This window comes from Phaseolus vulgaris, chromosome 6 (genome assembly GCF_000499845.2).
Source record: "Phaseolus vulgaris cultivar G19833 chromosome 6, P. vulgaris v2.0, whole genome shotgun sequence".
NCBI lineage: Eukaryota > Viridiplantae > Streptophyta > Magnoliopsida > Fabales > Fabaceae > Phaseolus > Phaseolus vulgaris.
Genome location: NC_023754.2, coordinates 11268405 through 11294462, shown reverse-complemented (window position 1 = coordinate 11294462; position 26058 = coordinate 11268405). Strand labels below are relative to the sequence as shown.

The 26058-nt window shown below is 36.8% G+C and overlaps 2 long non-coding RNA genes and 1 pseudogene across 3 annotated transcripts; 1 reads left to right on the top strand and 2 right to left on the bottom strand.

Moving 5' to 3' along the window:
* Nucleotides 1-3220: 3220 nt before the first annotated feature.
* Nucleotides 3221-22561, top strand: LOC137831100 (uncharacterized). 2 transcript variants are annotated; one of them, XR_011084336.1, is made up of 7 exons: nt 3253-3425; nt 12636-12679; nt 12871-12912; nt 14114-14150; nt 21148-21212; nt 21754-21786; nt 22067-22561. It is a non-coding gene; the product is annotated as an uncharacterized lncRNA (long non-coding RNA). The 2 variants fall into 2 exon arrangements; XR_011084337.1 differs by lacking the exon at nt 21754-21786 and having other exon boundaries at nt 3221-3425.
* On the bottom strand, nt 4101-4881 carry LOC137833604 (uncharacterized). Its single transcript, XR_011084702.1, has 4 exons — nt 4595-4881; nt 4414-4518; nt 4255-4330; nt 4101-4179 (listed from the first exon to the last, which is right to left on the bottom strand). It is a non-coding gene; the product is annotated as an uncharacterized lncRNA (long non-coding RNA).
* On the bottom strand, nt 6926-10087 carry LOC137833035 (uncharacterized; annotated as a pseudogene).
* Nucleotides 22562-26058: the final 3497 nt, after the last annotated feature.

The following is a 26058-nucleotide window of genomic DNA, read 5'->3' as shown; positions in this document are numbered from 1 at the left end:
GATTTCATCAAAAGATCTTATTGAAGAAGACTCGTTGGACGATCTTACAGTGAAAATATCGGTTAGACAGTCTAGTAAAGATACATCAGACAATCTAACATTGATCTCAATGTTGAACAAATATCAAATAACTTATATAGATAACACTTAAAGAAGGAAAGTCGTCCAAACAAAAGGGATCAAGTGATATTTATATGAAGGTCTCGTCAGAAATCTCAAAAGAAATGGACCAGACGATCTTAATAAGAAGGTCTCATTAGAAGATCTCAAAGAATTGGACCAAACAATCTTGCTAGAAGGTCTTTATAGACGATCCTAGTGCTCATGGGTATATCATAAGATCTTGCTAAACGGTTCCTTTATACATCACAAGGCAGACGATCTCAAAGCATGTGAAAAGCCCAACTAAACAGTGCTTATGAAAACATCAGGTCACTAAAGGTTGAACATATCAGACGATCTTATTATCTTCTACCCATCAAACAATTACTACATTAGGGAAATGTCCATACTTAACATTCACATTCTTAAAATGTTTTCTGACATTGCTCTAATATTTTCGAATCTTATTTGATATTTTTAATTCAAAATACTATTTTCAAATAAGATAAATGATTAAATACTTTTGGAAAGTTTTCCTGTTTGAGAACTAACATAGAAAAAACTGGAAATCTCAAATATCATGTGCTTTAATATTTGGTGGATGAAAAATACTTTCCATATTGATTATAAATGGTTTCGAATACAATTATGCAATCACAATTAAGTTTAAACATGTATTGGAAAGTTTCTCAAATGAACGGTGCTTTAACTAGAAAGTTTTCGAAAAACAGAGCTCACACATTTTTCATATAAAATAGTTCTTCGAAATATGTTTGGTGAAAAGATATCCTCGTTAAAATATGACTATGCTACAACGTTTAAATCTTGTGTTAACATAAACGAATTTGAAAATATATTTAAAGTGAAATATGTGAGATTAGAAGATCTCAATAACTTCAATTCTTTTATAAGATATTATTTCAGTGATACCTATGATTTATTCGGTTAACTATAATGTTCACTAACTATTATTATTTCCATAAATTATCAAATGATCATAAAGATGCAAATAAAGTTGATAGTCAAAGTTTCCTTATCAAGCGTCTAATGAGAAAACAATGATTCAAAGAGCGAGATTCACACAGATGAAGATTCAAGTAATCAAGCAGCTACGAATGAAGATTTATAAAGAGAAAGAAGATTCCAATAATAAACAAATGATTTGACGCAATGAAGCTTCATATTTGAACATTCCATATTGAGAGTCTTATACAAAGAAGAAGATGAACAGTACAAAAAAGGAAAGATTGTAGTCCAAAATTGCTAATGCATCAACATTGACTGTCCATTCAGATAAATAGATTTTTCGAAGAGTAAATATATGTTTAAGGACACGAAGATTACATCAACACCATTATTTCTATTTTTGAGCGTACTACAAATAAAGGAAGAGCAATGTGGCAAATCTCATAAGTTGAATTAAGATTATTCAAGATTCAACGTTCAATTTATTATAGATAAAGAAAGTATTTGAGGAGCAAGAAATTGTTAAAAGATGCGAATAATGCATCAGAGCTAAAGTTTCCATTTCTAGTTTTTAACTCATTGAAGAAAAAGGTCAATGTGGCAGATTAATCAAGATATTGAAGTAAAGAGGATTAAAGCTACAAGGTTTATATATGAAGAATATAAAGAAAGAATTTGAAATGTCTCACAATTCAAAGACGCACAAAGATCAATCAGAGTCGAAGTTTCTATATTGAGCGTTTAATGACTATATTGAAAAATAAAGAACGCAAAGCTTCAACGGTTACATTTTTGAAGGCCATATAAAGACCTTAAAGATGAATAGCACAACAATGAATGTACATAGAATGAGAAAGAAATGCAATTATCAAGTGATATTCAGTTGTGTGATTAAAATAATGCTTATACAACTTACATATGTTATTGTAGAGCAAATTGTGAGATTGGGTGTTGTGCTTAAGCTTTCGTAAATCCTTCACTTTGTGAAGCATATGTTGTAAGATTTCATTGTTTTCTCTGTAAAGAGGTTTCTCTTCTTGTTAAGAGGTATTGATCTTAGAAGGACATTGGGATTGGTTGCTTTGAGAGGTAGAGAATACTTTGTGACCCAAAAAGGTGTAAGAATATTTCTGAACCTGAAGAGTTGTAAGAATACTTGTGAACCTAGAGAGATGGAGAATAATTGTGTTAATAAAAGGATCTTAAGCGGGTTTCTTGAGGGGATTGGAAGTAGCCCTAATGAGTGGGTGAACCAGTGTAAATCTCTGTCTACTTTTCTCACTCTACTCTTGTTTAGATGCTATTTTTAATGGTTTGATACTCCACAAATTGAGTTAGGCTCCATTAAACCCCCTTTTGGAGGCAATTGTACCTTCAATTAGTATTAGAGCTAACCTCAAGGGTTAATTCTTAACAGGACTTGAGGCATGATCTTGGTGAACTCAATTGAGTTTGTGACAAGAATCATCAACATGCCACCCTTGTTCAAATGAGAGAAGTATCATTTTTTAAAAGTGAAATGATTGATTTCCTAAAATACATGGATGAAGATATGTTGTTTATTATTGAAGAAGGCCTTTCTTCTCTACTTAACTCCTATGGAGAACTGCTACAAAAAGAATCTTGGAACGAACATCAAAAGAACAAATATCAACTTAATGCCAAAGTTAGGCATATTTTTTTGTGGGCATTGTTTGAAAATGAACTATCCAAAGTTATTGTATTAACGAGTGCTAAAGAAATATGAGAGACTATTTATCTTTGTCAGAAAGAATCAAGAGAAGATCTCAAAACATTTGACTCTAATACTAACGAAAAAGCACTACAAGAAATTACTTATTTAGCTGCAAAAAAAAAAAAACGAAGGTCTTAGGTCGACACTAAATAGTGTCAAATAAGCCTACGTTATTCACAAAATTTAAATAAAATGTGAGAAAGCGTGGGTTATACCCACGCAAACTTTAAAAAAAAAGTTGCGTGGCTGAAACGACCACTATTGAAAATATAAAAATAATAAAAATTTAAAAGTTTGAAGGTTTAGCCCACGCTAAACATTTTAAATTAAATTTAAATAAAGAATTAAATTCTAAAGGTGAAACCCACGCAAACAATTAATTTTTGTTTATTTGAAAATTCTTAATTATTAAGGTTTTGAATATTTTGAAAAAAATTTAAACCTTTTTCAGAGGATTGCATTTGATACGGGAGAAGTCATCGTCGTTCATAGCCTTTAGCTTGAGCGTGAGCAGCGTGCCACTGTTGTCCATATAGAGAGGGGAGTAGTCACCGTTAACGCTTGAGCTTGAGCAGCGTGCCACCGTGAGAACGCAAACGGAGTCTCCGCGGTTTTGCCCTAGGTTTCACTAGTACAAAAAGGTAAATTAACGACGGTTAAAATCGACATTTAAAGACGGTTCCAGAACCGTCGTTATTACAGGCGTCGTTAAAAGGTATGAATTTTTAACGACAGTTCTGGGAACCGTCGTTAAAAGGTATGGACTTATAACGACGGGTACCGTCGTTAAAGGAGGTTTCTGTTTTCCAAAAAAAAATTTACGCGACATTCAAAGACGGTTCCTCCTCTAGGAACCGTCGTTATAAGTGTGCCTTTTAAAGACGGTTCCAAGTGGAACCGTCGTTATATGTATTGATTAAAAAAAAATAAAAAATTTTATTTTTAAAAAAATCTCAAATAACCTGCATAAAGTTTTCAATTTCAGAAAATAAAAACATTTCAAATCATAATTTAAATATAAAAATTACATACAACAAATTATAACATAATACAAAAAAGTTTGGTAATATATGAAAAAATTTGTCATTGTAATGATTTATCTATACTAGAGTGTTATACATGGTTACAAAATACTTTGACCATGTTGTTCTGGCACACTCCAATGCTTCTAAATCTAGCGGGTGTTGGTCGTTGAACAACTGTGACATTTGAAATATTTTGAATTAGTGCATGATTAATAAATCTCAAATTTTAAAGTGTTTATTGTATTGAAGTATTACCTTATCCCAACCTTTCTTAATTTCAGCTTGCAAAATAGTCAACATCCACTGCATAACATAATAACCGCACTCATAATTTTGAGGTTGCCTGTTGGACTGCATGTGAAAATAAATGTATTAAATGAATGAGTGAAACACATTAAATTAAGTGAAGAAATATACTTTAAATACCTTAAGGTACATCCAAGTGAGTTTTTGTGCGTTTGAAGTTCTCCTCCCACACAACATATTATATCCAGAGTAAGCACTAAAATAATAAGATTTCATGTTAGAATACATAACATTATATAATATATAAGTAATAATCAATGTTAAATGAAACTGTTGTACCTATCTATAATGTTTTTAAAATAGGCAGGAGGTTTTTTATGCAAGGAGCAAAACCATGCAGCGGTATGATCTTGAACAGATATGATCAATAGTTGCCAATGACGCCTGTATAACAAATCAGTTAATTAGTTTCTCTTATTTCAATAATTTATTAAAACTTATTTAATAAATAAGAACTTACTCATGGATGTACGGAGCAAAATAAATGTGTTTTCCACCATTCTTTAAGGCAGTGGTGATGTATGTTTGTGTTTCCGACTTCTTGTTTCCAATTGATTGAGTGATTTGAGGGTCTAAAAACCCATATATATTATGTTTCCCCTCATCAAAGCATAATCCAGAAAGATACCTAAATTTCAATAAGTTAGTACTAATATATTTAATAAATCAAAAGTATAAAGAATTTAAAATTTGAACTTACATCATCCATAATTGCAGAACTGTTATGTTAATCTCTTGATCTCCGGATGCAAGGTCCAACAAATCAGACATGTGAACGTACAACGGTAGATTACTATGCCTTCCAAAAACATTGGCATTCCATGGAACCTCTAAGACGGTTGTATCTAAAGCTGTAGCAACTTCCACCAATGCCGCCAGAGGATCATCAATGGAGACTATTTTCTTCTTTCCCAGAGGCAAATTTGTCTTAGGTTCCTGCTACTCATCAAAACAAAAAATACTTAAATTAGTTAGAATGTAATATATCATAATTGTATTAGTATTAGTGCAAATATATACCATAGAGTCTATAGGTCTGACGAGATGTCTAGGCCAGGCAACGAAAGTATGTAATGCCTCTGCCACAATTGTCACCTCTGATGTCGGCACAGGAACTGCAAGATCACCATAAAGGACCTTCTCCACCGTGACCTTCATGAAATTAGAAGGAAGAGGCACATTGTGTAACATTGTGACCCCTTCATAACACTTACCCAAGGCAACGAATCGGGTCAAAGAATTACACTCAACATATAATTCGCATTGGCTAGTTGAGCCAAAGTCATCCCCTGATAGATCAACTGCCGAACAACTCCCTTTAGTGCTGACTTTCTTAATAAGAGGCGGAGGTGGTTCATCTTCTACCATAGTAGGTGGTTGCTGTGAGTGTCCTAAACCCTCCCACCGCTTTTTGAACTCCATTTCCATTCGCGCACTAAACTCCTCCATTAAGCTTTCTTTAAGCTCTTGAGTTACCTCAGCCTTTAACTGCTCACGTAGTTGTAGTAAATACTCTTGGCTAGGTTCATTGGACAATTGTTCCTTGTTGTGTGATGGAGGTCCAAAGTATGACCGAATCCCAACCCCATATCCAGCTACACGAACACGTCCAGGGTGTTCAGGTCGTCCGAGAGCAACATTAAGAATATCATTGCGACCACATGGTTTAAAAGTCCCTTGTGTTGATTGCTCATTAAGAGAATCCTAAAAAAAATGAAAAGAAATTGACAAACTTCAACACATTGAATTTAAAATAATACATAGAATTTAAAATAACACATTGAAAAGAAATTGTCAAACTTACAATGCGTTCAACTGTTTGTTCTGTAGACTTAGAACTCCATGTCCCTAATGTGTTTATACGGGCACCCTTCCACATCTCATGTCGGAGTGGTGGGGATGGAGGTCTTAAAGAATCTACACTATTCATTTCCTCAAAGGAAGTAGAACGTGCTTTAATCTTTTCTTCAAGCATCTTCTGCTCTAGCAACTTATAACCACCACGAGACAATAAGTGTGGGGTATCATTATGTGCCTGATTGGCTTTTGCTTTGTTTCGAACCTCCTATCATAACACTCAAAATTTAGTAATACGTTAATATAAACTATATTCAAATATAAAAGTGATACTAACCTGCCATTTTTCAGTTTGTCGAATATTGACAAACTGCTACCAAGTTTCTTCATTAATGGATGCATATTTTGCACAAGGATTTTCTTCTTTCCTTTTCCCATATATATAATCTGTTGTCAATTTTGATTTAAACTGACGAAACTTGACACCCACATCTGAAAGAATCTTCGTTTTCAAGGTTTCCACATTCGGGATGTTGTAATGCGTCTACATTGTTTGAAAGAATTAGTTCATAAACAAAAACAAAGTATAAAAGAACTTTAGATTTAGCAAAGTAAAAACAGTTACATACCAGAATATCTTGCCAAATCATGTTTTTCTCGTGGTCAGTCACGTGATCCCAGGACTGAGTTAAGATAGAGATCCTTTCACGAGAAAGTACTCCGAGATAACTCCTATATTTCTTTGCATGTTGCCCAGTGGGCACACCAGTGTGGATATCAATAGACAAAGGTATTTTGTCATCTTTAGTTATCTTCTTAAACATATTCTTCAATCTTGTAGGTCCTCTACCAGTTTTTGAATGGGAAACTTTATCATCTGCCATGTTCCTGTTATCAAAAAAATATAATAAGCATCAAGAATATGAAATATAATGAAAATGAAATATATTGTAAAACTAAACACGAATCACATGTACATACAAATATATATTCCTTCATCATGATCATTTCGAGTTGCATGTACAACATCAGCAACATCCTCGTACTCTTTATTGATGGTCGTTCTTGTAAGTGATTCAATCTCACAAATGTCATTGTTTGTATCTTCTGGGTCATTATGTTGTTTTTTTCCATGTAGCACAACAGACCAGTGGTCAGACGTAGGATCTTGGATATAGAAAACTTGGGAAGCTTGATGTGCCATTATAAATGGTTCGTCATGATAACCTATCTTTCGAAAGTCAACCAAAGTCATTCCTGATTCATCAACTTTGACACCAGTCTTATTGTCAACCCACTTGCATTTGAAAACAGGTACAGTAAACTTGGTATAATTAACTTCCCAAATCTCTACTATGACACCATAATAAGGCATTGATCCCACAACAGGATTTTGATCCTTTGCAGTTGAAAACTGCATAGACTCTGCCTCCAAGGTGACTCCGCTATTTTGCACTGTACTCCTATCATCTCGAGACTTTGTGTAAAACAAACAACCATTTACTTCATAGCCAGAACAACATAAAACATCAAATTTGAGACCGTTTGCAAGCCATGTTAATGTTTCAGATGCTGATGGATCATTCATTATTTGTTGCTTAAACCATGACATGAAAGTTTTGTTATGCTCAATTAACACCCATTTTTCTGATTGTCTTGGATTTTTATATTTGACAATGTCTTTGTGTGTATCCAAGTATGGTAACACCTCATCAGTGTTATTTAAGATATACAAGTGTGCTTGCAGAACCTCTTCTCTAGATTTGCTTATGACATGTACACCTCTTGAAGATTTACTTATGAATCTACGAGAGTGCCAACCTTTTTCAGGAACTCCTATACATTTGGCTTTTGACATGGACTCGGAACAAAACTCAATAGATTTTTCTGAAATGTATCTTTCAATAATGGAAGCTTCTGGACGACATTGATTCTTCACATATCCCTTCAAAATCTTCATGTATCGTTCAACTGGATACATCCATCGCATATAAACTGGCCCACACAATCTGATTTCTCTTACAAGATGAACAACCAAGTGTACCATAATATCAAAAAAAGATGGAGGAAAAAACATCTCGAGTTGACACAAGATAACAATTATTTCTTCTTCAAGTTCATCCAACTTCTGAGAGTCAATCTCTTTACTACATATGGAATTGAAAAATGAACATAGTCGAGTGATTGTATGCCTAACATTTTTGGGCAAGATTCCACGAATAGCCACCGGTAGTAATTGTTGCATTAGAACGTGACAATCATGTGACTTTAAGCCAATTAGTTTCAAATCATTCATAGATACAAGACTCTTCACATTTGAAGAGTAGCCTTGTGGTACCTTAACACCTTTAAGACATTTACAAAAACTTGTTTTCTCTTTCTTTGACAAAGTGTAACACGTTGCAGGCAAGTATGTACGTTTACCAACTTCTCTCTGTGCCAATTCCTCTCGTATATTCATTTCAATCAAATCCAGACGTGCATTCACACCATCCTTTGTTTTGCCTTTAATGTTCAGAAGTGTTCCTATTAGACTGTCACACACATTCTTCTCTACGTGCATTACATCTAGACAGTGTCTAACATCTAACTTACACCAATACGGAAGATCAAAAAAGATTGATCTCTTCTTCCATATTTCACTCACAGTTTGCTTCTTCTTCATTTTTCCAAAAGTCACATTAACATTTTTGATTTTTTCATAAATTTCAACACCACTTAAGGGAGTGGGACAAATGTCATGTTCTTGGTATCCGTTAAAAGCTTTTTTCAATCGACGATACGGATGATATTTCTTTAGAAATCTACGATGCCCAAGATACACGGTTTTTCTTCCATGTTTCAACTGCTCATAAGATGTCTTGTCTTGACATATTGGACATGCTCTATGGCCTTTCACACTATAACCTGACAAGTTCCCATATGCAGGGAAGTCATTGATAGTACAAAACAACATCGCATGCAATCAGAAAGATTCATTTTTAAACGCGTCAAACACATCAACCCCTTCATTCCACAATAATTTCAAATCTTCAATCAATGGATTAAGATAAACATCTATGTCATTTCCAGGTTGTTTTGGACCAGAGATCATCATAGATAACATCATGTATTTACGCTTCATACACAAAGCAGGAGGTAAGTTGTAAATGACTAACAAAACGGGCCATGAACTATGATTACTACTTAAATTTCCAAATGGATTCATTCCATCAGTTGCCAATCCAAGTCTTAAGTTTCTTGATTCTTTTCCAAATTCAGGAAATTCTTTATCAATATTCTTCCATTGCAAAGAATCAGCAGGATGACGAAGTAATCCATCACATTTTCTATTATCTGCATGCCACCTAAGGTTTTTAGCGTCATCTGCATTTGCAAACAAACGCTTAAGCCTTGGAATTATTGGAAGATACCAAACAACCTTAGCAGGAGGACCTTCCTTTGTCAATTCATCAATTTCATCATTCTGACCAACCTTAACCTTATAACGTGACAAACCACACCTGGGACATCTTCTTAAATCTTCATACTCATATATGTATAAAATACAATCGTTAGGACATGAATGTATTTTTCTATACTCCATACCCATTGGACAAAGTATTTTTTTCGCCTCATAATTTCGATTGGGCAAGGTATTTCCTTCTGGAAGCATGTCCTTAAACAATTGAAGCAATTCTGTAAAACTTTTGTCGGTCCATCCATTCATTGCCTTCAAATTCATCAACCTTAACACTGTTGATAATCGTGTGAAGTTAGTTGAACCAGGATACAAAGGAGTCTCTGCATCATTAGACATATTTTCAAAAACTGCATTAGCAAATGATTCTGCTCCCACATCACGAATCATGTCTTCTAATCTATCATCCATTGAGAAATGAACTTCCTCCGAACCTCCGTGCACACTTGGCAAGTTTAACAATTCACCATGCCACGTCCATGTTGTATAACTTTTCAAAAATCCATCACACAAAAGATGTTCTCTAATTTCAGAAACAGTCAATATCCTTCCATTTAAACAATTGATACAAGGACACCTTATCCTTACTCCATTCTTATAACTAATGGCATTATGTTCTGCGAATTGTATGAACTCTTCCACCCCTTTTTCGTAAGTATCACTTATTCGTGGTGTATTAATCCAACTCCGATCCATTGAACTGCTAAACTAAGAACCAATACTTTCAATATGTAATCATGAAAAAATAAAACAAAATTGCCGAAGGTCGGACACCTCCGGACTCAAAACCAGTGCGTTCAATATGTCAAAACAATATATAATGACAGAAAATTGCCGAAGGTCGAACACCTCCGGACTCAGAACCAATGCGTTCAATATAAAGAATCAATATCAAACTCAAAACAAATACTTTCAAAATATAGGTGATAATAAATAAGAATACACTAACCTCAAATGGATGGGCGATCACGACAAGCGGTTGCAGCAAGGAGTCGGTGTTCACGGACGTGCGTCGCAGCACAGGGTCGGTGGTCGCTGGAACGGTCGAGGATCGCGCGCAGGGTTGTCGCTGGAACGGTCGTCGCGGTCGCGTGGGCGGCTGGGGAAGGGTCGCGATCGCGCGGGCGGCTAGGGAAGGGTCGCGGTGTGGCGGTGCTGTCGCGCGAATGGGTCGCGGTGCGGTCGTGCGTTAGGGGTTTAGGGTTCACGGGAGGCAGTGCGGTCGCGGTGTGGTCGTGCGTCAGAGGCGGCGCGGCTCGGACGCGGTCGCGGCTGTCACGATCGAGCATAGGGGCGGTCGCGCGAAGGGTCGCGGTGCGGTGCGGTAGGGCAGTCGGTCACGGTGCGGCTGGGTCGCGACGGTCACGGTGCTTGGTCACGGTCGCGCGTAGGAGCGGCGGTGGGTCGTAGGGCAGCGGGAAATTTTATGTTTCTGAATGAAAATAGGAGAGTGGGAAAAAAGGAGTTTAAAACAGGTTTTAACGACGGTTCTGGGATGAACCGTCGTTGTAAGTCCACCCCACGCACTTTTAACGACGGTTGTGGGATGAACCGTCGTTAAAAGTTCAAAAAAAATTCGAAAAAATTACAAGATTGCCACCGCGTAGTTTTTAACGATGGTTCTCTCCAAACCGTCTTTGAAGGATGTCGTTATTGAAGAATTTTGTACTAGTGTTTTCATCTCGATTCCTTTCTTTCTATGTTGTGTAATTTTGTTATTGATTCCTACTCTTTCTCGTTTTCAGACAATGAGATATTAGAGAATTTGTTTCACCATATTCAGTTGAGTGATTTCCACATGCTTCAACCTTAAACACATTCCAAAAACCTGAAAAACCCATCCAATAGCGCCCTGAATTTCCCAAATTTCCCAAATGTTGCCCTCGAAAACGAAACCACAAATTTAAGAACAAGCTCCTACACTGATAGTCATTGTTCTTCTTTGGTTCTTTCTTCCAATTTACATGCTACTTGTGCTCGCAGTAGCAGTTCATTCTTCTGTGGTTTTTTCTTCTACAGTTCGTTTTTATTTCGATTTTCTCATTGGTTAGGGTTCATGGTGACCTAAGTAGAGTTGATCATTCTCTTGTAATTGCTTTTGTCACTATGTTTGGACTAATATGCATATCTCTATATATCACACCATGCATCTATGACCTCCCTGTACCTCAAATCAACTCATATGTAATCATACTCATTGCCTTTTCTCCATTAAACAATTTTGTAGACTCTATTTGACTATTTTTATAATTATATACATATATATTCCCATGGACAATATATATTGATATGAGCGTGGACAATGCATACTGGTGTTGTTGCCATTAATCAAATCAGTCTTTAATAAGATGTTTGGTTTGGTGGAGAATTAGATTTAAATCGAAGTTGGTTTATATAAAGGAAATAAAAAAAATTTGAGCAATGTGATTTGAGAGAAAGAAAAGAGTGGCATAAAAGCCAAGAAATGCAATGGTGGTTATGGTGTGAGTAATATAATAAAAATAGATAAGAAAAGTGAAATGAGAAAGAAACACGAGAAATGATTTGGTATTATGGGCATTTGATTATATGGGAAGTAGATGATTGTGGAGCATACAAAGTTGGGAGTGATAGATAGAAAGATAGAGAGATGGACGAGCATTCAGCATTTGAGATAAAGTTTCGGTGATGTTTTTGTTCCTACCGACCATGTTGTTTTTCCCTATTTCTTTTTTCTTTTATAAATTATCATTTTCCACATTTTTTTATCTACTTTTTCTTTTAAAAAAAAAACTCAAAACTGTAACAATATTTGTGTATTGAAGTTGCTGAAATTTGTATCATTCTTATAGGTAACCTTTTTTCTTCCTTTCTCTCATGTTTGTTTTGTTAAAGTTTTCATGATTTATCTTGAAAAATGAAGTTGCTTGCTAAGTGTTTGAGCTACATTTCTAAGGTTGAAATATTGAGTCCTAGTTGATTTCTAATGTACCCTTAAACAATATCCATCATAATTTTAAAATGATAGGGCAATTTGTAATGCTTTACTTTTTTTTAATTTGTTTATAGCAGTGTATTTGTAAAGGAGCTTAGTTAGTATACTTTGAATGTTTTGGAAGGAAATTTTATTGAAGTTTTTTATCAAATCTTTGGAGTCATTATTTATGACAATAATCATGCTCTTCCAGAGTCTGAAGATGTAGAGTAACAGCTGTGTTTTCAGGTGGAAAACAAATATGCCTTAACAGTTCTTATTTGTTTGCAGATCACAACCATAATCAATTCAGAATAGAAGAATAGTGCTTTGAGGTGAGTGTTCAAACTATTTTGTTAAAGAAATCAGCAAATGAAATGTTATGGTAAACGTTGAAAGCAAAGTTAAAAGTTGAATGTTATAATAAAAGGGCATTCTTTTCTTATTTTATTATTATTGATAACAGTTCTTACACAGGACAAGTTATTTTCTATCAAATATTCTAACAATACTATACTGCTTATAGGTCCAAACTATCAATTCTGTGTGATGCTGAGGTTGCTCTCAGGTACCATTATTTCTCCTCCTTCAACTTTCCTTTTTCTTCTTCTTAAATTAATGTGTGAATGCTTCTGCTTCCAGTAATTTTAGCACCCCTCTTGAAACCAAGACCAGTTCCTTTAATATGCGACCTTGTAAATTTCATGCATACCTATAAAATTTCACTTGTAATGATCTGTGTGAAAAGGTTATTCATAATTTTGTGCAGGTTTATGTGCATGTGACTACTGTTAGTTCCCTAGAATATATGTAGTAGAAGGTAATTGAGACTTTATGAAATTATCATTAATTTAAAATGTGTTATCAAGGATTGAAATTGACCACAGTGTGCGTGTGACAATTCCTAGAAAAGAATTATGAATAAGAAATGAGTGAATGTTAAAGAATAAAGAGGCATAATGTTAGCAGTAATTATCTAGTGTTGTGCAGGTTGTTAGAATTCACATATTCAGATATTCAGATATAAAATTAGAATGATTAGAATTCACATATTCAGATTGTTAGGTCTAAGTTAATATAACTGTTTCCAAAGGTAATAGAATGATTAGCAGCAGCTGCAGTTGATGAGGGAAATTGCATCATGTCTTTGCTATTCTCATCACTTTGCATCATGAAAATTAGAGGTGTGCTAAAGGAGAAAAATCTCATTCTTATTATTCTCATTCATACCCTTTTACAGTAGTTTCTTAATTTTATTCTTTTCTTCACTTTTTTTCATGTTTCTCCTTGTTATACAAAACAACCATTACGCGTAATTTTACAAGCAAAGAGTTACACCTTTTTGAAATAATGCATGAACCTACATGCTAATACACACCCTAATATTGTAAAGAGAGATGGTAAGTGTCAATGACTGTCTATACTAACTGGTTATTGTACAGATATAATTACTTAACATTAAAAGACAAATTTAACCAATGAGGAGCTATAGTTAAAGGATGCAGGTATTTTCTAAGTTAAAATTGAACCAATGAGGAGGTTATATATATACCTTGAGTAATTTTAACATAATTAAGCAATAGTTCACACCTCCTCAACCAAACACTATGATGAAAGGGTGGAATGAATAACATGCCTAGTCTTTTCTGATTAGTTTGCTTTATTTCAAAGATAGAGCTTCTATGAAGTATGTATCTTAACCTTCTGTTTTTTATAATCATGCAAAACATGTCTCCAAGTAACATTATTATACTTTGTTTCAGATCCAGAACAACCTATTTGCTCGATTACTGGTTTGCCTGCCAAGTAAGATCTCATTTATCAACTTGGTAGTTCTTGCATTTTCCTTTTCTAATGTTGCAGTTCTTGGTTAAAATTGTCTTTGGATAGCTTGTATTCTTGTTATTTATGATATTAGGACTTGAGTATTTTTTTGGGATGGGAAGTTTGGATATGCTTTCCTTGCATGGAACAATCAGTTTTATGTTATCTACTGTTAAGGAATTCTTTAGTCTATTTCCACTATACCCACATATTGTTAAGGAATTCTCTCTAGAATAATATAGGTATCGTGATCCAAAGACTGGCCTGCCATATAACTTGCTTTTCCTTGTATTAACTAGATTCTGTACAAATATATTAAAATATTGCAAAAGAGAAGCATTTGTGCGTTAGCATGTTGTAGAATGGGAAGCAGAGGTTACAATGGCAGGAGGGGTAACGACAGGTACTCAAACGAGTATGCTACATTCTTCTTCTCCAACTTCCCTCATGGATATGGGGAGATGGACATGGTGAAGATTTTCCAAAAATAGGCTAGGGGGAAAGAAGTTTTTATCTCAAGAAGGTTGAACAGATGGGGGAGAAGGTTTGGTTTTGTGAGGTTCTTTGAAGTGAGAAACGTGGGACGCATGGAGAGAGACCTGGATAGCTTGTATATCGGGAACATGAAATTGCACGTAAATATACCGAAATATCGAAGGAGTAGAATGGGAGTACATAAGGGGGACAGGAGGGATCCAAGGGCATCGCACTCTGGAAGGAAGAGGGAGGGAGTGGAGCGTAAGGAGGTTTGGGTGGAGAAGAAAAGGAATCTGTCATATGCTGAAGCTGTGAAAGGGAAAGTGCAACAGGAAGAGTGGAAGGGGACAACGATAGAAGTTGAAACGCACATTCTCCCTTGGATGGAAAAAAGTGTTGTTGGGCAACTAAAGGAAGGCATGGACTTCGACCAACTGAGTGAGGATTTAGTGAAAGAAGGCCTGAACAGGTTGAGAACAAGAAAGTTGGGAGATAACCTAATCCTTCTGACCCCAAGAGAAGGGGAGAAAGCTAAGGATATTATCAAGGATAATAATGAATGGTTTGACAATGTCTTCACAAGCATAAAGTCGTGGATGACGTCGTGCGTGGCTGACCATAAACTAATGTGGTTGAGATGCTATGGGATACCACTTCCTTACTGGAACAAGGAATGCTTTACAAAAGTGCTGGGGGAATCGATTACGCTGGTCTCCATTGACCCCTCCACTATGTTGTGGGAGAATCTGGAATTCGTTAGGCTACAAGTGCGATGCAGGTATAATCATAACCCTGGAGCGATGAAGAGTATGCAAATCAATAAACAAAGGTGTTGTATCCTTATTGAAGAAGAGACCCCTGTCTACTATGGTGAGCTGAATATGGTAAACGAGTGTGGTTACGGATCGTCTGATAGTGTGCCTTCCTCGGACACATATGTAGAAGAAACAGCCTACTCAACCAGAAGCGGGGAGGAGGAGATTCAGTTGGAGTTGAGGGAGGTAGTTCGTTCAAAAAGGGAGGAGGAGGTAGGTGAGACGGCGGAAGACGGTGATCAGAGTAGGCAAAAAATAAATGTGCATTTTGGGAAATCATATCCAAAAAATCTTTTTTGTCAGAGGAGTGGGTGCAGTTTCCTCATGAATGAAGAAAGCTTAGGCCAGAGGGTGGCTCAAGGTGCAGACCTAGATTGTGACCCTACAAAAAATCGTGAATACTCAACCAATGGGTGTGTCGAAAATGCTGAGCTGGCAAAAACGGTCATAGAGGTGGAGTGTTACACTCCAGTGCGCTAAAATATGGGCCACGAGCTGGAGGCCCATTATCATGTTTTACGATCCTCAAATCCAGCCCAACTCAAGGAGGATGGTTCTGAGGCAGGGTTTGTGCAGAAGGACTGTGAATGTGGGGAAGGAAAGGAAGACCGTCTGGACGACATCACGAACGGTGAAAAAGAGGGAGGAAGGGCCGATGAGAGTGAAGGAAGCGATAATGGGAATCCAACGAAGGTGCATATGTTAATGACGACGAATGTGGTGAACGAGGCTCTACATGTCGGGGGAGAGGAAATAACACTGGTTCGGGACAATCTGGAGGAAGCAAACGGAGAAGGCAACACTTCCGCTCCGCCACGAAGACGAAAGCTGAAAGGGCTCTTTGAACTGGGGGACTCGATATCCTTTCCGAGAAGATCTGTGAGACTCATTTCAAGGAGTGCTAAAGCTAAGGTTTCCTCGAGCGGCAGAGACGGTATGTGCTCAATCTCGGTATCTGATGGGGAAGTTGTCAATTGCAATTTACGTTTTTCTGGGCCTAGTGGTAAGGCGGATCCATCTAAATTATGGGAGATTGGAAAGAAAGCTGGACTAAAATGTCGGGGGGATGAGGAGGAGATTGTTAACGAATATATATGTTTGGAAAAGACAGATAAAGAGGTTATGAAGAAATATGAGGAGGGAAACAAGAATGATAATTTATGTTGATTGTTAATCTGAATATAAGAGGATTGGGGGGAAGTGTTAAGGCTAGGTATCTGAGATATATTATTGCAAGAGAGGATGTGAATTTTGCTTGTATTCAAGAAACGAAAGTGAATGCCATTACGGATGCAAGATGCTTCAACCTATGGGGGGACAACAAAGTGGGATGGCTACATTATGGAGGTGATAATGGTAGTGGAAGCTTATTATCATTATGGCATAAAGAAGCGTTTTGCTATGAAAAACATGTGATGGAGAAGGGGTTCATTGCTGTTTTTGGAAAACATATTAAATCCAACTGTAGGTGTGTGGTGGTAAATGTTTACGCAGCCTGCTCTGTAAGTGATAAGATAGTGCTATGGAGGGAACTGTCAGATTTAAAAAAGGCCTCCTCAGATGTGGTATGGTGCTTCTGTGGTGACTTTAATGCCATTAGAGAGAATGGTGAGAGGAAAGGTGTTAGCATGAGGAACAACAACACAAGCGAAATGAGAGATTTTAATATATTCATTGATGCTAATCTCTTGTTTGAAATCCCTTTGGTGGGTAAGCCCTTTATGTGGTTTAACTCTAATGGGAAGGCCAAGAGCAGGTTAGACAGAGTGTTGGTAACTGAAGAATGGATGCAAACATGGCCCATGTGTAAGCAGTATGTGCAAAACAGGGAGGTCTCTGACCATTGTGCAATAGTGGTGAAGTCTGTGGATAAGGATTGGGGCCCAAAACCCTTTAGAACCATAGACGCCTGGCTTATGCAAAGGGGCTTTGGTGTGATGGTTAAGGAGAAGTGGAGTTCTTATGTAATACATGGGAATGCACTCACGGTATTAAAAGAGAAGTTGAAGAGGTTGAAGGGTGATCTAAAGGTATGGAACAGGGTTGTATTTGGTAATATGGAGAACACGAAGAAGGCACTGTTGAAGGAAATAGAGACGCTAGACTGTCAAGACTGCAATGGTGCTTTGATGGAAAGTGAGAGGCTCCATAGGATTGGGTTGGTGAGTAAACTGAAGGAGACTGATAAGAAGTTGGAGTCCCTTTTATGCCAAAAAGCTAGAGCCAGCTGGTTTAAGAATGGTGATTCCTGTTCTAAATTCTTCCACTCAACACTGAGATGGCGACGCCTAAAAAATGAAATTAAAGGGGTAGAGGTGGGGGGTCAATGGTGTGAGGAACCGCCTACTGTTCGTAACGAAGCAAAGAAGATGTTCGAAAAAAGATTCAAAGCCTCAAAAGATTTCGAGGTAGTATTAGAAGGGGTGGAGTTTAAAGCTTTAACCCAGGAAGATAATACCAGCTTGATGGCTGAATTCTCAGAGAAAGAAGTGAGGGAAGCAGTATGGCGTTGTGATGGGTCGAAGAGCCCAGGACCTGATGGGTTTAATTTTAACTTTATTAAGAAGAGTTGGGAGGTCATAAAGGAAGAGGTTATGGGTGCTATGGCTGCCTTTTATGCTTCTGGCTATATTCCAAAAGGGTGCAATGCTTCTTTCATTGCACTAGTGCCTAAGGTAAGGGATCTCGTAACGCTAGAACAATATAGACCTATTTCTCTAGTAGGGGCTATGTATAAGATTATTTCTAAGGTTTTAGCTGAAAGATTAAAGAAGGTTTTACCCTCCGTCATAGATGAAAGTCAATCGGCTTTTCTAAAGTATAGGGGGATTCTTGACAGTGTGCTTTTGGTCAATGAAGCGATTGAGGATCTGAGAAGGAGAGGGAGGAGTGGGTTATGCCTGAAGGTAGATTTTGAGAAAGCGTACGACTCGGTTAGCTGGGCTTTTCTCTATGACATGCTACAAAAGCTGGGGTTTAATAGTAAGTAGATTGCTTGGATCCGAGGGTGTTTGGAAAGTACCACAGTCTCAGTGCTTGTTAATGGAAGCCCCACGGAGGAATTTAAACCCTCTAGAGGGGTGCGCCAAAGTGATCCATTAGCCCCATTCCTTTTCTTAGTGATAGCAGAAGGCTTGAATGGTATAGTAAGACACTCTCTGAAGGAAAGGCTGCTCACAGGCCTCAAGTTTGGTAGGGATGAGATCGAACTGGCTATTCTCCAGTTTGCGGATGACACAGTGTTCCTATGTGAGGATTCTTACAGCAATATGGTGACTTTAAAGGCTATTCTCCGAGGTTTTGAGGTGATCTCAGGGTTGAAGATTAATTTCTACAAATCAAAATTAGCAGGTATCAATGTCCTCAGTCACAATATGGCATGCTACACAAAGACTTTGAACTGTGTACAGATGAGTACCCCGTTTAAATACCTGGGTTTGGAAGTGGGAGGGAACCCTAGGAGGAAAAAGTTTTGGGATCCGGTGGTTAATAATTTAAAAGCCAGACTTAATGTGTGGAAAGGGAGATTTTTATCTATGGCGGGAAGAATATGCCTTATCAAATCTGTGCTTACTGCTGTCCCACTATATTATCTATCTCTTTTTAGAGCTCCGGTAGCGGTATGTAAGAGTATTACCAGAATTCAGAGAACGTTTCTGTGGGGTTAGGGGAAGGAGAAGGAACCCATCTCATGGGTTAGTTGGAAAGTGGTTTGCAAACCAAGAGGGGAAGGTGGGCTGGGACTTAGAGATATCCAGAACTTTAACTTAGCTTTGCTGGCTAAGTGGAAATGGCGTCTTATAAGTGAAGAGAAGGGGAGGTGGAAGGAAATGGTGGTCTCAAAGTATGGATCGGGCTCAGAAGTCTCACAAACTCCAGTGAGACTTCAATCTTGGTGGTGGAGAGATCTATCCAAAGCGTGTGGGGAGGGTGGAGATGAAGGGTGGTTCCAAAATGAAGTAGGGTGGAAAGTAGGATGTGGTGACAAAGTAAGGTTCTGGGAGGATGTCTGGACTGGGAATTCTAGCCTTAAAAATATGTTTCCTAGACTATTTTCTCTGTCTTTGAATCAGGGGCATAAGGTGGAAGAGGTTGGTAGGTGGGACGATGTGATATGGAGGTGGAACTTAAGGTGGAGACGAGCAAGATTTGAGTGGGAATCCAAGCTAGAAGAAGAGATGTTAGAATACTTGGCTACGATCAGGTTGAAACGAGAGGAGAAGGATGGGCATACGTGGGGGAGTAAAGATGAAAGGTGTTTTACAGTAAGTTCCGCATATGATTGTTTGGCTAACCAAGGAAGAGGGCCATACCTTGGGGTGTTTAATCTTCTTTGGAAGGCTAAAGCTTTCCCTAATGTGGTGACCACGGCATGGAGGGCCCTGTTGGATAGTCTACCAACTCGAGAGAGGTTGAGTAGGAAAGGGGTAGTGTTGAGTAACCCACTATGTGCACTCTGTCAGACCAAGATAGAATCCAATCAACACCTCTTTATGGAATGTAAACATGCGCTGTGTGTATGGTCGATGTGCTTCAGATGGGTTGGTATAGTGATTGTCCAACATAATGACATAAAGATCAACTTTGAGAGCTTCCATTTGTACCATGTTAATTATAAACAAAATTTGGTTTGGAGTGGGGTTTGGGCAGCAATTGTGAGGAGTATATGGGATCAAAGGAATGAGGAGGTGTTTAAGCAAGGAGTAGTAGATGCAGAGGAGATTTTCCAAAAGGCCCAAATCAAAGCATGGTTATGGTTAAAACATAAATCAAACTCTTTCACATACTCTTTGGTGGATTGGATCCTAAATCCAATGGTATGCATCACAGGCTTTAAGTAAGTGGGGTGGAAGGCAGCTACTTGGTGTGACGAAGGCAGTAGGCGGTGTAAATATAGCTGGAGGGAGTTATTAGCACAAAGAAGAGAGCTACCGTGAGAGGGATGATATGGTGCAGGAGCCTTCCTCTGTTGCAGGTGTATGGTTTCAGTGGAGTCTTTATTTTTTGTCTTGTATGCAGGTGTGCGTAAGATTGGAATAGATTCAAAGTTGGCCAAAATAGTAAAATTTGTGGAGCTTTAAATTGCTGTAGCTGGAACTTGGTGGTGAATACATATGGGAGCCGGCTAGACGTAGATCAAACTGGAGCTGCAGAACTGGTCTCGATGATGCAGAGCTCTGGTAGTAATAAGGATTCATCATCCTTGTGACTCTGGATGCGAATACTCTTTCTAAGCTAAGGTTTATGCAGATTATTATAGTGTTACATGTTTGGGAGAGCACCACTGTAAGTGAGTTCAGTGTCAGCAGGTTATGCATATCAGCAGGATGGGATTGAGAACCATTTTTTATGATGCTTTCTAGCTTTTATTGTAAACGTGGGGAAACCCAAATATGTAGGGACTTGCTGTGAGATTCATCTGCTGCAGGTTGGGAAGCCTAAATTACATGGGGGTTCCATATGTGGTGGAGGAGTCTATGGATAAGGGTTGGGACATCCCTGAAATGTCCCTATAATTTTATTTATTCTTTGCTGATAAAAAAAAAAAAACTAGATTCTGTTTTAGTCCACTTATTGCACATCACTCATAATGTCATTTGTATGCACTTCAATCATACTTTATTTTTTTGTCCATAATTGTTCTTTTGTGGGTTTGGAACTTGATCTTGAGCATTATGTATATGCAGCTAACTTGACAGAGAATCCAAGGTCACCAGTTAGTGGGTCTGGCAGCAATTCATCTCCCATCAAGGTTTTACTTTCAAAACTGCATTCTATAATTATTTTATTCTTTCTAAATGAACTATTAGTTTTAAAGCTTATTGTTGTGAGGATAATTGACTAATTAAAAACATAAATTGGTCCATTGATCCCTTTACTAAATTTTTGCTGCTTACTTTCAACCTGTTCATTTTTTCACCATGAATCCTCACTTTTTTTTTGTAATGTATCTGCAATTGGATGTACATAAGAATTTAATTGGTTCATCACGCTTCGTATTTTTATATTAGGTGATAGCATGATTGTACTTGTTCATAATAACTAATTAGACTTACAGACAAGGTAAAGAATCATCAAACTTTTTTTCTACAGGTTTTATTGCTAATAAATATTTCATGTATTTTTTTCTTATTGTTTTCATTTGTTTCTCATTTTTTTTAGACTACTTTTGGTATATGAAGAACCTATAATCTACTGGGCTGCCAATTTTAATTATTAATTCATTTGGTTCTTCCTACATTCGAGTACTCTTACACTTAAAATCTGAAAGAAAAATTTGTTTATGCTTACAGGTTAGTTGGTGACTCTCTTAAACACATCCAGTGGTAAGCCCTTCAGGTCAATTTTGTAGTTTTTCTGTTGAGATAAGTATTTAGGTTTTATATATCTTGTAGTTTTTCTGTTGAGATAAGTATTTAGGTTTTTCTGTTGACAAATCTTGTGGCTTCACAAGACCGTCCAATTAAACAAGAAAAATTGGTTTACAACCAATTTATTACCAATATTTTAAGTTGAAAATCACTTTACTAGTCAAAATTGATTTCACACCATTGTGATATGGTATGATAGTTTTGTATCACTACTATATACATATGTTCTATGCAGAAAAATGGATCGAAGATGGATGTATGAACGACTTGATCCTTCAAGGAGACTTAGCAAACAATTCATTACTGGAGTAAGTGAGTTTGTTTCAAAGGTAAAGGATCAAACGTTTTATACTATAGAAGGAGGGATAAGGTGTCCTTGCATAAAGTGTGTCTGTGAGAAAATTCTTCCACCATCACATGTGAGGGCTCATTTGCTACGATATGGTTTTAAACCTAACTACACAGTTTGGGTTCAACATGGAGAAGAGATGTCAAGTGAGGACAATGTTGGTTATGCATCCAGTAGCCATGGAAGAACGAAACCAGTTGATAACATTGGTTCAATGACCAACATTGTCTAAAACCCTTAATTTATGCAAATTTCTACCAGTAAAAAGACAAGGAAAATTCTACATAAATCATTATTTGGTTAAATTTCTTGGTAGTCCTTGTAGTTTAACAAATTTTACATTTTAATTCTTATATGAAAGACCATCAATTTTAGATTTTATACATTGTATTTTTAATCTTCTTTAGTCATTATGAATTTAGATAACAGTGAAATGTATGCTATAACTAATTAAACTTAGAGATGGTATCAATAAAAGACTAATATGAGAGAATGAATAGTCAATATTACATATGTTTGGTGATGATTTGGAATTTAAAAAATTGCATTTATTTATTGTATAGTATTTTTTCTTCGATAGAGAAAGATTATATGAAAAAAATGAGAAAAAGTATGATATAAGATAATCTATACTATTATTAAATACAAACTAATTTTTTAAAAAAATAGTTATTATAAATTGAAAATTATTGATCTTTCGGTGCTTAAACACTTTTTATTCATCAATATAATAATTTATTCATTACTTTTGTTTTTTAGTTTTTAACTTATCAATTTATTGATGTTTTTTTCTTTTTAATGCTATTGCAAAAAAAAGCAAATTAAAAAAATATTAATATTTAATATTTAAAATCCAAACTTTTATTTAAAGGTGGAGTTCAATAGCTGCCAACAATAGTGTATACAAAAAAAAAAATTATGTGTCCACATATCCAAGGTTAAGCCCATTCTAATTTCATTGTCACTTTACCAAGGTCAAGCCCTCGCTTTATTCTAATTTTATTGTCCCACTATCCAAGGCTAAGTCCACACTTTATTTTTAATTTTATTGTCCCCTTATCCAAGGCTAAGCCCACGCTAATTTTATTGTCTCCCTAGCTAAGCCTAAGCCCTCACTTTCTGTCCAAGGCTAAACCCCCTCTTAAGTTAATATTTGTAATTTTTTGTGTTGGCAACTTGTAGGCAAAGCCCACGCAAGCCAACTTATTGCGACGCCACACACCCGACAATTTTTTTTGCGACAAGGATATTAGCTTCAAAGTTGTGTGAAGGCAAAGCCTACGTTAATTGCATCTTTGCATGGGCTTTTTGTGATTAGTGTCCGCCTTTGGCCCTTTCTAATAAAAGTTTTTTTTGTAGTGAAGATCACATTTGCCTCATAATGAATGCCATACACACCTCGACATCCTTGGAAAATTTCATTGTTGATTACTCCAACGGAGAGGTACATTTCCTAGACTCGTGCTCTCTTAGGAAAGCTTATCGAGAAGCTATTTTCATTATACTTAGTTAGTTTCCACATAAAAAAATTGAAAAAGAAATTTAGAAATGCATGTAAAGAAAATTAGTTCTATAGCAAAGGAAAACCTGAATGATTTTAATAGAAATGTAGAACTTGCTAGAGCTAATAAAAGATTAAGCAAAGTAAATCTAGATGTGAAAACAAAGCTTGAAAATTTAAATATTGATCTAGAAAGGATTAACAAAGAACTAATCTTACTTAAAGAAAAATTAAGTAAAAGACCAAATAAAATGTCTTATGATCAACCTTTGGATTGTCTATTTGAGGAAGACACTAGTTCTAAGAACGTTACTTATATAAATGTTTTGATTAAAAATTCAAGGATTTTTCTTAAAACAACATTTGGATATAAAAACAAAAAACTCATCACAAAAAATGAATTTATAGCCTTTTCTTCTAGAGTATTTGTAAGTGAAGTCTCTAATGGTGTTTGAAAAAGGAAAGCATTGAAAAGAAAAACAGAAAAGAACTCAACCAAGTATGGGTACCAAAAGAAAAAATATTTCCTCTTACAAATTGTACCAACCCAATAAATGGCTAGGAATTAGGCCGAGCAACCCGGGTCTCAATACTGACCGAGACGCTCATCAGAAGCCCTCCAGATCACATTATAAATGTTGAACGTAATATTTCTGATTACGCTATAAGCACTGACATAATATTCCTGATTACGCTACAAATATTTCTTGATTATTACACATAAATGCCCTAATTTATTTGCCTAATATCCCTTATTATATTACATAAATGCTATGATTATATTACATGAAATTTAGATTTTAGATAAAGTTACCATAATACGACACATGAATGCCTGGAGGAACAACGGTTAGAAATCCAAGCCCATGAAGGCTTATAAATAGACAACCACCCACAAGAAGTATCTCAACTTGCATCTTTGCAATATATTCCACTATATACATTATATTTGTGCTCTCACTGACTTGAGCATTGGAGTGTAATCAGTGGAGCCCCCCTCGTCCCCAAAAGACCGATTTGCTAAAGCTTGAAGGCAGTTACCAGTGCCTCATCCAGTTGGTCGACCGAGCACCAGCGGGAGACCAAGAAGAGATCATCCGTATTGCAACCGACTTTGAGCCGGCGAGAACACAAATATCTTAAACAGAAGCAAGAAGACATCTGTTATGGAAAAAGGAAAATGGATGCTCACAATTAACCATGACAAGGAAATATATGTTCCCAAGGTCGAGGAATAAAAATAAGAGATCAAGCAAGATGCTTGTCAACAAAAATTGGAAAGAACACTAGAGATGGCCTCACAAGATGAAACATTCATCTTCTGCTACGGGAAATTTTCATATAAACGATTTGTTTTCACAACATCTATGGGATAAGTATCTCTAGTATATATATCTCAATAATATTTATCAGATGGTCTAACAAATTACGTTTTGATTTTGTATGTATAAACATCTCATTTTATATGCATTAGACAACCTAAGTTTCTGTTAAGCAATCTAAGAATGTGATGTATTAGATGGTCTAGTCCTATATGCATTAGACATTTGTGTCTAGTTAAACATATCTATTTGCATTAAACGTCTTTAGAAACATCATATGTTTTGTGATGCATGTAATTAATTTGTAATTATTTAATGTGTGTGCATATTATAGGTTACATGTGCATTTAGATAATCTAGATGGTAAAAATGATAAATGTAGCGACCAGGACATCGGGTATGATGACGTGGCTTGCACGTGACTATGTGGGGCGTGCTCAGCAGAGCACGTGGGCAAGGGAAAGGTGGATGGTTCAGAGGTAAGCGTAGTCGCCGATTCATGGAGCTGGCGTTCTGCGATGAACATGGTCGGTTGTCACCGGGTTTATCTGTCATCGACTTGTTTGGCGATTGGCGATCAGATAGCTTGATATCGCCGCAGGAAGCACGTCGCCGGATTTCCCGACAAGCTCAGTTGAAGCTGATGAGGGCCCAGAAGTGTAAGTTCAAGTGTACAACTCCAGTGAGGCGATTGTTGCGCCAGCATAGGGCGTGAAGGGCGTGTGGGTTGAAGGGGACAGCTTGCCTACCAGCGACAAGATTCCTAGAGTGGACATTCGTTGGTAACAAGGTCTCCTCAGCCCGAGAACTCTCATGGCGCAGCGTTAAGGAGGGTGCCATTAACAAACAGTCGGTATCACAGAGATGGTGCATTGTGTTGCACCCGATACTCGCCTGGTCAGGTAGTGTTCTAAGGCACATTGCGTGTTAGCTTGCTCCATGGGTATATGACTTAGCTGCGCGGCTGGTTACTACACAGAAATAACGTTCAAGTTGCACCAACCCAGATGACGACACGTGTAGGGTTGGATGCTAACCGTTATTCCAACACAGAT